Consider the following 13,464-nt stretch of genomic DNA (forward strand, 5'->3'; position numbering starts at 1 on the left):
GATAAAATCATGCAGCTCAGAGCAACATGAATGAGATTGTAGGGTATCATGTTAAACAAAATAAATCATAAAGAGAAGGACAAATACCAGATAACCTTATTCATCTGTGGTATATAGAAAGAAGAGAAGAGAAAGTGTGAAACAATATATGTCAATAAAATAATGTTTCAATATGTTTCAATGAAATAAGTTCTTAGTCTTGGATTACAAAACTCAGATAAAAAACAGTGGGGAACACCCAGGCGACTCAGCAACAGTCTGCATGCAGGGCAGATCACTCTGCATTTCATGATATGCTGAAACTAGAGGATGCTCCACATCAGCCTGACATCGATGAAAGAAATGCACAGAATCCAGAGTCTTTAAATATAAGAGTCTGATACCAACTATAGCTAAAGTGTGCAAAAGTTTCACCGGGACCTTGAGAATGACTGGAGTTGGATAGACTGGTATGCCTGGAACCCAGAGTCTGTCTTATGCCAATAAACTTCTGGGGTGAGGCCTTTTTGTAATCAGGTCAAGGACTTTTTTTTCCCATTTTTTCCATTTTTCTGGACCTATGCAAACATTGGCGATTGCCACTATCACACCTTTACTATATATTTTTTACTCTTATCCTTTAAGGAAAAAAAATACAACTTACTGAACTTAAAAACAGATTACTGTAGTAGAATGCCTGTCATGAATACAGGTAGGGATGGGAAGGGGGAGGGGGTAATGTTGCACTGGTGAAGGGGGGTGTTCTGGTTATGACTGTAACCCAAATATGATTATGTTACTTAAATTTAATATATATATTTGGTTTTTGGGCCACACCCGGCGATGCTCAGGGGTTATTACTCCTGGCTGTCTGCTGAGAAATAGCTCCTGGCAGGCACGGGGGACCATATGGGACACTGGGATTCTAACCAACCACCTTTGGTCCTGCATCAGCTGCTTGCAAGGCAAACGCCGCTGTGCTATCTCTCCGGGCCCTAAAAAATATATTTAATTAAAAAAAAGGACAGTGGGGAAGAAGGGCCTGAGAGATAGCATGGAGGTAGGGCATTTGCCTTGCATGCAGAAGGACGGTGGTTCAAATCCTGGTATCCCTGAGCCTGCCAGGAGCGATTTCTGAGCGTAAAACCAGGAGTAACCCCTGAGCGCTGCCAGGTGTGACTCAAAAACCAACCAACCAAACAAACAAACAAGCAAAAAAAAAGTGGGGAAGAGAGTAAGAATAAAGAGATTGACTAGACCACAGGGACAATAGTGGAGCAACTTGAGCAATTTGCTGGTGATATGGTGCAATAACTTTGTACATAAATAATATAAATGCCAACACTAGTGTATTCATGCTACATTATACAACAATGTAAAATATATAACTACATAATTGTATAAAATAATATATATGTCCTAATGACCTGTGTTGATTCACCTCTTTATTCCTGATAAAGATGCTAAACAACACCTTTTCTTGCCACTGCCACTTTAAGACTAGTAGAGCTGTTGTATCATATGGCCATGTAGGAGAAAAACTTTACTGGAGACTATATATGTTACATATTATTGTCTCACTACCCCCACTAAAAACTAGCTGTTTAAAAATAACCCCTGAGCGCTGCCAGATGTGACCCAAAAACCAAGTATCCATATATACCAAGGACTAGCATGGTAGCACAGGGTAACCAATGTAGTTCACTCTGATTTGATCCTGGGTTTTACATGTGGCTCCCTAAACACGGCCAACAGCGACCTCTTGAATATAAAGCCATGGATAGTCTCTGAATACTGGTGGGTGTGGCCCAACACCACTCATATTTTAGTTATTTATTGAAATAACAATGGCTTATATTTTTTATTCTGGGTATATGTTAACACTTCTTATAAATGTGTTATTAAAGTTCACACACAAAACATTTATATAGCTCTTACTACCATCCATTGGACATCTATCTATTCAGCCTTCCTCAGCCTTCCCCTTTGGTAATGTCAGTGTTACAATCTAAGGATTTGTTTTCATTTGAACTATTTCCTTGATTTCTAATATCCTACATATGAATGAGATGATATAATACATGTCTTTATATTTATCTTTACCTTATTATACATGATATAATACATGTCTTTATCTTTATGACTTATTTTTCTTAGCATGAACTTATCCAGTACTAATAATGAGGTTGCAAAAGGCTAAGATAATTTTTCTTATAGCTCAAAAGAATTTCATTGTGCACATATAATGCAATGTCATTGAACATATGTCTCATATGTCATTGAACATTTGGGTTGTTTTTATATCTTGACTATTTTAATAAATACCAGAATGATTACTATATATTATTATATATATTATATTATGTAGAATCAAATAATTAAGGATTGAGCTGGATGGCGATGGATGGTGAAGGATGGAGGCCTTTGTTCTTAGGCCCTTGCCACGTGGCTTCATCCCCCATTTACCGGCGGGTCTGGGGTTCAGGAAAGCGACGGGTATAGAACTCACTCACAGGCAGGCATTAGGAAGCATCATCTTTATTCATGCCCTAACCACCACAGGTGTGTGGCCTATCTCCTAACCTTTCAAGCATTCGGCCATTCTTAGCCCTGCATCTTATAATTCAGCCATCTTCCTTTGGCCTCCATCCAGGTCAAAGACCAAAAGAGGCAAAGAACCTAAAGCCCGCCAGCGCAGTAGGGCAGAGACCCTTAATTCCCTGGCTTCAGGGTTTATCTACCTTTTCCAAGACCCCTCCCAAGAATGGGAGGGGTCTTGCAGGTAAGGTTACACCTAATATTCAGTTCCCAAGACCCCTCCCAGAAATGGGTGGGTCTCAGGTAGCTACACCTAGATCCAGGGTCTCAGATAGGTACACTACAATATTATATATATATTTTTGGATAAGTGTTTCTGTATTCTTCAGATAGCTACTTATGAGTACAAGGGCTGGATTATATGACACAGACACACACACATATATACATATATGTTTATTTAAAACATTTTACAAACCATTCTGTTTTTCATAAAGAACAGAGAATTTCTTGTTCTCTCCAAAAGTAAAGGGTTTCTTTCCTTCACACAATCATAAGCACTTGTTTCTTGCCTTGATATAGATCATTCCCATAGGCATGAGGTCATTTTGATTTGCATTTATCAGATAAGTGTAATGAGATTTTTATGGGCCGTTAGCAATCTATATGTCTTCTATGCTAAAATTTCTGCTCAGGTCTTCTCCCCATTAATAACAAAGTAAGTTATTTTATTGATTACTTGGCAAATGGGCTGAAGCAGCAGATTTACATAAAGGATGTATCACCTCCCAAACCAAATGATTTCCCAAGAATTGTATCATAGTTTTGATTTTACAAAAGGCTAGATATGACAAAGAATCTCTATATTGGGAAAATATCACAGCATATACTTGTCAGTGGACATCTAAAAAATTTTATCCTAGTTAAATGTATTTGGATTTTTATTAGGTACGAAAATTTTAGAACTTTTTCTATCATAAGCTACATTATTAAATACAAAAATATCATTAAGTAGGCCATGTTAATAATTTAGTCAACTTTAGTTCTCTTACTTTAGCTCATATCAGTAATATTCTTTCTTATATATTTACAAACTTCCTGCCTGTATAATCTGGAAAAAAAAAACACACACACACGCACACACACCAATTTCTTTGGGAGTGTTGTATGTCTTTTGTTTGTTTGTTTGTTTGTTTGGCCACATCCAGTGACGCTCAGGGATTACTCCTGGTTATGTGCCCAGAAGTTGTCCCTGGTTTGGGGGACCATATGGAATGAGGGGGATTGGACCATGGTCTGTCCTGGGTCAACTGCGTGCAAGGCAAATGCCCTACCTCTGCGCCATTGCTTCGGCCGTGATCTTTTTTTTTTTTTTTTTAATTGTTTCCAGGTCATACCTGACTATTTCCAAAGCTTATTCCTGGATCTGGCAGTTTCAGGGACCATATGGGGTGCTGGGTATTGAACATTTCACTCTATATTATCTTTTCAGCCCCTTGTAGTATATCTTCTATTGACGCAACACTTCAAATCTTGCCTCTCAGAATCTGCTTAAACTTCAGGATAATATACTTGTAAAGATAAAGATAAGAATGGGTTCAGAAAATTGACACTTGAATGCTACTTTTGGATAAACTTTTACTTGACTTTAGAGCATATTAATTACATACTTATAGCTAGTGATTGGATGCTGGTCAGTGCAAATGATGTTATAGTTTCTGGATTACACTCTCTTCCTAAGAATCTGAATTTTGTTAATGTATTTATTCCATGTCTCTGTATCTATGATTCTGATATAGCATATTCACAAATATGCTTTGTTATATTTTTTGTATATCTTTAGAGGCTGGTATCCTTGTGAGAATGAAAATTTTCATTAAATGCAAAGAATTAATTAAGATCTTTTTATTTGGCTAGTCTTAATAGCATATACTACTCAGAGTGCATTACATCTATTATGATTTTGTTCTCAATCTCACATTATGGAAATGTCACTAGAAAGACTAGAGTAAATTTTAGTCACTTCCACCAACCGAAAGGGAGGAGACAGGCTATAAAACTTGAATTAGATAAGAAACACCTACACAGTGAGATTCAGAGAGTTTCCAGATTGTTGAAATACATGACTCAGAATAGTACAGGTATGCCTTGAAGAGACATAAGATCTTTACTTTGTCCTCGAATCTTTTCAATCAAGCTATTATGGATTTGTATTTTATGCAACACATCTAGATTGCTGAGAACCTGCTCATAGTATCTGTTGTTATTTAAAAAATCTCTTAGAGGTCCAGTGACTAAAGGAATGGGTGTATTGTTTTCTTTCAGAAGCATCAGTGGTGGCCATCTGGCAAGAGAATCTGCTCCAGGTATTGTCAGCAGGGGTATGACATACAACAGAGTAAAGGCAAAAACAAAAGGGAACTGTGTGTAATATAATCTTACAAAAGTGCAGGAAGCATAATTATGAGATCTCATGCATAATGTCTGTTCAAATACATTTAAAAATGATCAATGCTTCTATTCTTACCCCAGGAATGATCTGACCAAGATATTTTTCAGGGTCAGAGTTGGCTTCCCACATAGGAGGCAATGGGGGGGGGGGTAGGGTGGAATAAGGAGTAGGGTGCCAGGGAGGGGGAGAAGGCAGTGACTCCAGAATCCCCACATATCTTTATCAGGAATGAGGAAACATAGCAAAAATATTCCTTGATATATTTTTTTTGTTTTGTTTGTTTTTGGGCCACACCCGGTGACGCTCAGAGGTTACTCCTGGCTATGCGCTCAGAAGTTGCTCCTGGCTTGGGGGACCATATGGGACGCTGGGGGATCGAACCGTGGTCCGTCCAAGGCTAGCGCAGGTAAGGCAGGCACCTTACCTCTAGCGCCACTGCCCGACCCCATCCTTGATATATTTTAACAAAATTATTGAACCTCAATTGAACAAATTATTAAAACTCAACTAGACAATAGAAATCTGTCAATTTTGTAGCCAGGTTAAGCAGAGATGTGAGTAGCCTAGAAACCTGTCTGCTATTTCTGCCAGCATTTGAAGTTAGCACATCGTGTGTGACTAATTTCTTAAAACTTTGGATTATGAGTAAGAACAGTAAAAATTCTAAACTTTGCCTTCACATATTTGAATTGTACTGAGACTTGAATTCTGGCTATTTCAGCAGTTCAGAAAAACCAATTAGTCCCTTTGCGCTTACCCTAATTTTGCCAAAGAAAAAGCATACTAACTGAAGTGCCAAGTCATCCCCACAATTGTTTAATTAATTGTTTAATTAAAACAATTGAACCTTACCCACTATATCATCTCTTCTATTGACTCAACACTTCAGATGGGTTTATAAGTAATATCTCCCAAATCTTCAGAGAATATTAACTTTCTATATTCTCAGGCTCTTTCAGAAAATCAAAGAAATGGGAATTCTCCCAATTTGTGTGAGGCCAACATGAACAGATACTAACAGCAGACAGAGAAACCACTAAAGCAAAGCAAACTTCATACCAATATCCCAAACATAGATGCAAAGATACTTAACAAATTCACAGAAACTAATTAGAACAATATGAAAAAGAAAATACACTACGATCAAGTGGAACTTATCTCAGATATACAAGATTGGTTTAATATATGCCAATCAGTGTAGTGATCAGATTAAGGAAGTTTTTACTAAGAGTCAAACAGCATGCTGTGAGTGAGGGCTGAGAGGACTCAGGTTCATTACACTGGAAATCCTACTGAGTTCATGTTCAAAAGATTGGGGCCCCAGATAATTTGGGGGGTTTCATTTTACAGGGCATCTGATGGGAGTAGGACATTTGCAGGCAGTTTGTGGGAGAGTACAGAAGCAGAAATCTCATGTCTGTCATTTGCAAATCAAGGATGAGGCTATCTCCAAGACATTCATTTGGAGTACATTGCATGGTTATAAAGTGAGACATTCCATGATTAAAATGACCAATTCAAATACATCTTAAATACAATCTCGGTTTTATCAAGTTGCCCAAACTCAGCTTCCCTTGTCAGCTCTTGGTCCTCTGGTATTTTTGTTTAAAAGGTGTGCAGGAGTCTATTTTTCTCATCAATATCAGTACAAGGAAAGATAAAAACCAAATGATCAAAGAACACTCTCATTGTCAATCGATCCTTAAAAAGACAAGTACCTGAGAATCAACTTCCCAAAGGAGATTAAGAGCATACAAATAAAATAATAAACTTTTATTAAGAGAAATAGAAGGTCTTTGTTCATATATTGGAAATATTAACACTGCTAAAATGGTTATCTCACCCAAGGTACTATACAGGTTCAATGAAACACCACAAAAATTTCAATAGAGGGGCTGATAGTATAGATAGTAGGGTGGTTGCCTTGCTCAGTTTACCCAGGTTTAATCATTGTCATTCCATTTGGTTCACTGAACTCTGCCAGGAATGATCCCTGAATGAAGAGCTAGAAGGTAAGACTTGAGCACTACCAAATGTTGCACAAAATTTATTTTTAAATTCTATGGATTTAAAAAACAACAAAAAAACAGGACTACATAAATTTAAGAAGCTTTTGCACTATGAAAGAAATGATGACTAAAATAAATGGACGTCCGGTAGAATTAGAGAAAACATTTTATCATTACACATCAGAAAGTACTATCTGGAGCCAGAGAGATAGCATGGAGGTAATTTGCCTTGCATGCAGAAGGATGGTGGTTTGAATCCTGGAGTCCTATATGGTTCCCTGAACCTGACAGGAGCAATTTCTGAGCAAAGAGCCAGGAGTAACCCCTGCACACTGCCGGGTGTGACCCCAAAACAACAACAACAACAACAACAACAAAAACCAAAACAAAACAAAACAAAAAAAAGAAAGTACTATCTAAGAAAGTAAGGCACTTTTAAAACAACAGAATATCAAAAACCCCATGAAAATGTAGAGAAGATGCTTTCTCAAAGAAAACAAACTGATGACTAAATACTTGGAGAGTATGTGATAAATACTTCCCTATATCACTTAGTATCAGGGAAAGTCAAGTATAAATTATAATGAAATACTACTTTACACCAGTGAAACAGAGTAGAAATAATCAGGTATGGCAGAGGTATAGGGCAACAGAAACTTTTGGTGGAAATGCCATGTGTTTCAACCTCTGTAGAAAGTAGTATGAGCTTCTGATACCCTGTCCCAGAGCTTATTCATTTTGTCATTCACTTCGTTTACTGACTTTTTCAGGCCTGTTAGTTGACATGTTATTTCAGTTTGGAGTTTTGTGATTTCTGTCTTCATATTTTCTTGGTTCTTATTAGTGTTCTGTTCAACTCGATCCATGGTTTCTTTGATTTCCTTGAGCATCTTCCATATTGCTAGTCTAAAGTCCTTATCTGAGAGGTTGATTAGTTGGTTGGTCATTATCTGGTCATCAGAATTGTCATCTTCATTCTCTATGTCTGATGCTGGCCTGCGTTGTTTCCCCATTGTCACACTTGTATTGTGGGTTTTTCTACGTGTTGTGGTGGTATTCATTGGTTATATGATGCAGGCAGAACACTCCTCTGGCTCTGCCCTTTCTGGATGGGCCGACTTGCCTCTAAGGGAGGGGAGTCCTCCGTGGATGAAGCCTCACACAGGATCAAATCTTAGGCCCGAGCATGCAGCAGAGAAGACAGTCCGAAGAAAAATGCTTGCTTCTGTGATCCAGCACAGTTCTTAGTGTGTTTTTTTCTTCTTGTTGCGATGGTGTTCTTTTCTTAGAAAGAGCGCATGGCCGCGTAGCAAAGCGGTGCTAAGTGCTCTGCTGGAGCCTCTTTTCGGCCCACTTCCAAGAGGTTCACGCAACAGGATAGTAGACAGACATACACAGGCAGCACTCACAATTTTTCACAGTCGGGCCCCACTGGGCAGGCGTAGTTTACTAATCATCAGGAGATGCAAATCAAAACAATGATGAGATACCACCTCACACCACAGAGAATGGCACACATCACAAAGAATGAGAATAAACAGTGTTGGCGGGGATGTGGAGAGAAAGGAACTCTTATCCACTGCTGGTGGGAATGCTGTCTAGTTCAACCTTTATGGAAAGCAATATGGAGATTCCTCCAAAAACTGGAAATCGAGCTCCTATACGATCCAGCTATACCACTCCTAGGAATATACCCTAGGAACACAAAAATACAATACAAAAACCCCTTCCTTACACCTATATTCATTGCAGCACTATTTACCATAGCAAGACTCTGGAAACAACCAAGATGCCCTTCAACAGACGAATGGCTAAAGAAACTGTGGTACATATACACAATGGAATATTATGCAGCTGTCAGGAGAGATGAAGTCATGAAATTTTCCATACATGGATGTACACGGAATCTATTATGCTGAGTGAAATAAGTCAGAGAGAGAGAGAGAGAAAAACGCAGAATGGTCTCACTCATCTATGGGTTTTAAGAAAAATGAAAGACATTCTTGCAATAATAATTTTCAGACACAAAAGAGAAAAGAGCTGGAAGTTCCAGTTCACCTCAGGAAGCTCACCACAAAGAGTGATGAGTTTAGTTAGAGAAATAACTACATTTTGAACTGTCCTAATATTGAGAACATATGAGGGAAATGGAAAGCCTGTCTAGAGTACAGGTGGGGGTTGGGTGGGGAGGAGGGAGACTTGGGACATTGGTGATGGGAACGTTGCACTGGTGATGGGTGGTGTTCTTTACATGACTGAAACCCAAACACAATCATGTATGTAATCAAGGTGTTTAAATAAAATTAAAAAATAAAATAGTATGAGGAATTGTCAAAAAATGTAAAAATTGTGGTCACTATGACCCAGAAATTTACTTCTTGGTAAATACCCCAAGGACACAAAAATCACTATTAAAAAAACGCTTTTTCGGGGGTGATTTACACCTGGCGGAGCTCAGGAATTACTCCTGGCTCTGTGGTTAGAAGTCGCTCCTGACAAGCATGGAGGGCCTTATGGGATGCTGGGATTCGAACCACCGTCAGTCCTGTGTTGACCAAGTGCAAGGCAAAAGCCTTATTACTGTGCTATCACTCTGCCCCCTTCCCCCCACCCCCCCAAAAAAAACATTTTCACTCATGTGTTTCTGGTTTTTTGTTTGTTTGTTTTTTATTTTGGGCCACATCTGTTGACGCTCAGGGGTTACTCCTGGCTATGCACTCAGAAATCGCTCCTGGCTCAGGGGTTACTCCTGGCTATGTGCTCAGAAGTCGCTTCTGGCTTGGGGGACCATATGGGACACCGGGGGATCGAACCGCGGTCCATCCAGGCTAGCACAGGCAAGGCAGGCACCTTACCTCTAGTGCCACCGCCCGGCCCCTTAGTACTCCTTTCTTAAAGTACTCTAGATGCTGCAAGAGCACAATCCCATAATGATCATATCCTCCTACTTTATATATATTCCAGAGAAGAATATCTTACTTCTCTAAGATTTTGAAGCACAATAGGAGAAACTTAAGTTAAATGTAGTGAGAAGTACCTAAGTGTGTATATGTGGTGAGAAGATAGAATTTGAATTCATTGATAGTTATACCTGGTGGTGTTCAGAGCTTACTTCTTGCTCTTTGTGCTCAGTGATTACTCCTGGCACTACTCCTAGGGACCATATGCAGTACCAAGGCTGGTACTGAGGTAGATCATGCACAAGGCCTGGACTAGTTCTTTGGCCCCAAGTATATGTTCTAAACCACTATGACATGTCAACAAAAATTAAATTATAGAGGATACTCTATAACAATAAACAGAAATATGGATGCAGGTATTGTGATATATTATAGGGAATTAGGATAGTGCAATCTAAATTTTATAAACATGTCACTAGAGCATATTAGAAATAATGAATGAGAATATTTGAGTGCAGCTGCTCTAAAAGTCAAGGAGATTTTATTTAAATAATTGTAACTTTAAAAATATTACATTAAAATATTATATAAATACTGTATGTACTAAAAGCATTGTTGACCCTGAGATACTCAGGGTATGTATACAACATTATCTTCTTGCTTGAAAATATAGGCTCAATAACAATTATAGAGAGTAATAGTATGTAATGAAATTGAAAAATCTGAATTTTACCCACAATATTGAGGTACATTGTTAATATACACACATATATGTATACACATATAGGTATATGTATAAATTGTCAGAGTTTTTATAGCAATAAGTAATAAAACAGGGGTTACACCTGGCTCTGCACTCAGAAATCACTTCTGGCATTGCTCAAGGGACCATATGTGATGCTGGAGATTGAACCTGGGTAGGTCCCATGCAAGGCAAAATTGCCCTACCAGCTGTGCTATTGCTCTGACCCTACAAATAAATAGTTCTCTCCTCAGGAAAGTCACAGGTTTTGTTGAAAACATTTCCACATCTGAAATATTTATATTAATGATCTAACATTAACTGACAATTTTTTGACAATCTCTTTTCGCTACTGAAATGTCTTTCTCTGTTAGTATAGCTCCTGAACAATGAAAATTATGAATAAAAAAGGTCATTCAGGATGCTGTCAGTTGTTCTCGTCTGTGACATTTCTAATCTACCTTGAATGCTAAAAGCACACATAAGTCATATTCAATACTATTTTAGCTGATGGGGCTTGTGATACATCAGTTGTAAGTAGAAATTAACATATAGTTACACAGGACACACAGTTTTTTTTTGTTTTGGGGCCACACCCATTAGTGCTCAGGGGTCCTTGCTCTGCTCTCATGAGTCATTCCTGGTGGTGCTCAGGGGACTATATGGATGCTGGGGATCAAACCTGGGTCAGTTGAATGCAAGGCAAGTGCCTTACCTGCTGTGCTATAGTTCCAGCTCCCAGGACACATTTTTTAAAGTATTTTTTAATCCCACCACATAATCACCATAATCCCACCCCAAAGTTCACAGTTTCCCTACTTCCCTTACCCCCAATCTGGTTCTGTGACCCACATTTTTCTCTCTTTTCCTCTCAATTTTTTTCCCTTTAGGCACTGTGGTTTGCAATATTGTTACTGAAGGGTATCATGTATATCACTTCATCCCCTCTCAGCTCTCAACTCTTGTTTAGAGTGACTTGTTTCCCAGTATCATTGTCAGAGTGGTCCCTACTTTGCCCTAAATGAATTCCCTCAATTCTTTGGGGCAAGCTTCCTACAATGGGCCAATCCTCCTCCTAGTCCTTGTTTCTATTATCTTTGGGTATGATTACAATATATTTATATCCCCCAAACTAGTGTGATCATTCTCTGTCTATCCTTGTCTCTCTGACTGATTTCACTCAGAAAATACTCTCCATATCCACACCATGTCTGAGAAAATTTCATGACTTAATTTTTCCTAACAACTGCATAGTATTTTATTGTGTAGATGTACCAATGTTTCTTTATCCATTCATCTGTTCTTGGCACTTGGGCTACTTCCTGATTTTGGATCATCTTTTATTCATTCTCATGCATTGCAGCAATGCCAGTGTTGAACTTAGTCCATTTCGTTCTAATAAAGGACTGTAAAGCTGTAAACCTAGATCTAAGAGAGATTGAAACTAATGATTAATAATCCCAGTGAAAGACTAGGAGGGAGGACAATAGTTAGAGCTGTGGATTTAATGCTATTTAGTTATGGAAGCAGCAGGCAAGACTAGGTGGGCAATGGGAACCAGTTGAGCAAACCATGACTTTAATGGTTAGATGGTTAGATATAATATACCATACAAGAAAAAATGAGAACAAAGAATGGAACACAGTTCATGAGGAACAAAGTTACACAGATAGAGTGCCAATAGATAGAGTACCTCTGTTTAATATTTATTCTCTGTTCCTGAGAGTTACTTGGTCAGTGGTCAGTTACAGTGTCTTTCATATTCTCCATGAGAACAATAAGATTTGTGATAGGATTTGCTGATAGAATTTTTTTTTAAGATGCGGCCTATACAACAAAGAAAGTAAAATAAAATTTCAAATGATGATTCCGAGGTGTGAGTAAAGCCTGTTCTTTATTATGATGCTGATAGAATTTGTTACCAATATCTATCTTCAATAAGCCAGATGCTGGTTGAATGGATAGTTGTGAATATAGGAAAAGATGAGAACTGTTTATGCCAAAGGGGATTATTTCTATTGGCATAAACAGTTCTCATTCACTTAGGAAATTTTACTCCCCCTCCCCATGCTTTGTTAGCATTAGTAAGGAATCTGTTTTTCTTCCCATGAATCATTATTCCTGAACAATAAATGTTCTACATGGAGGGCAGTTGAGGATCTCAGTTCATGAGGTAGTGAGCCCGCTGACCCCATATTTGTTTCTCTTATGACTGTCTTGTTTTCTTAATCATCATGGCACCACTGCTTCAGGCCCATTCACGCGGGGCTGGACTCTGGTAGGTAGAGAAATGGAATGCCATATCCCAAACACTGAATGAAAAATCTTCAACCTAGAGTCTTGTACTCTGCAAAGCTATCATTTTTATTTGAGGGAGAGCTAAAAACTTTCTCCGACAAGGAAGATCTGGTGACAATTTCTGTACCCAAACTACAACTGAAAGAATTACTAAAGCATCACTTATAAAAAGGAAGTGTAAAATTGAAAAAACAATGATCTATAGAGGAATATGACAACATATTTCTTTAATCAGTAATATTTCTGAATGTTAATGAATTGAACTCCCCCATAAAAAAGCTAAATGGATCAGGAAACTTTTGACTGCATATGGGGTATGCACTTGAATTCCAGAGATAAAAAAGGCTCATTGTGAATGAATAGAAAATAATTATACAATCCAATGGTAGATGAAAAAACCAGGAACAGCCACACTTATAGGAATGATTAAGACCATGGGACATTGTTACTTTTATGGCTTAGTAAAGTACTAAGACAGGATACACGTCAGATTATTATTATTATTATTAATTATTATTATTATTATTATTAAAAGTAAAGTTATTA

Source organism: Suncus etruscus, chromosome 4 (assembly GCF_024139225.1).
Source record: "Suncus etruscus isolate mSunEtr1 chromosome 4, mSunEtr1.pri.cur, whole genome shotgun sequence".
Lineage (NCBI taxonomy): Eukaryota > Metazoa > Chordata > Mammalia > Eulipotyphla > Soricidae > Suncus > Suncus etruscus.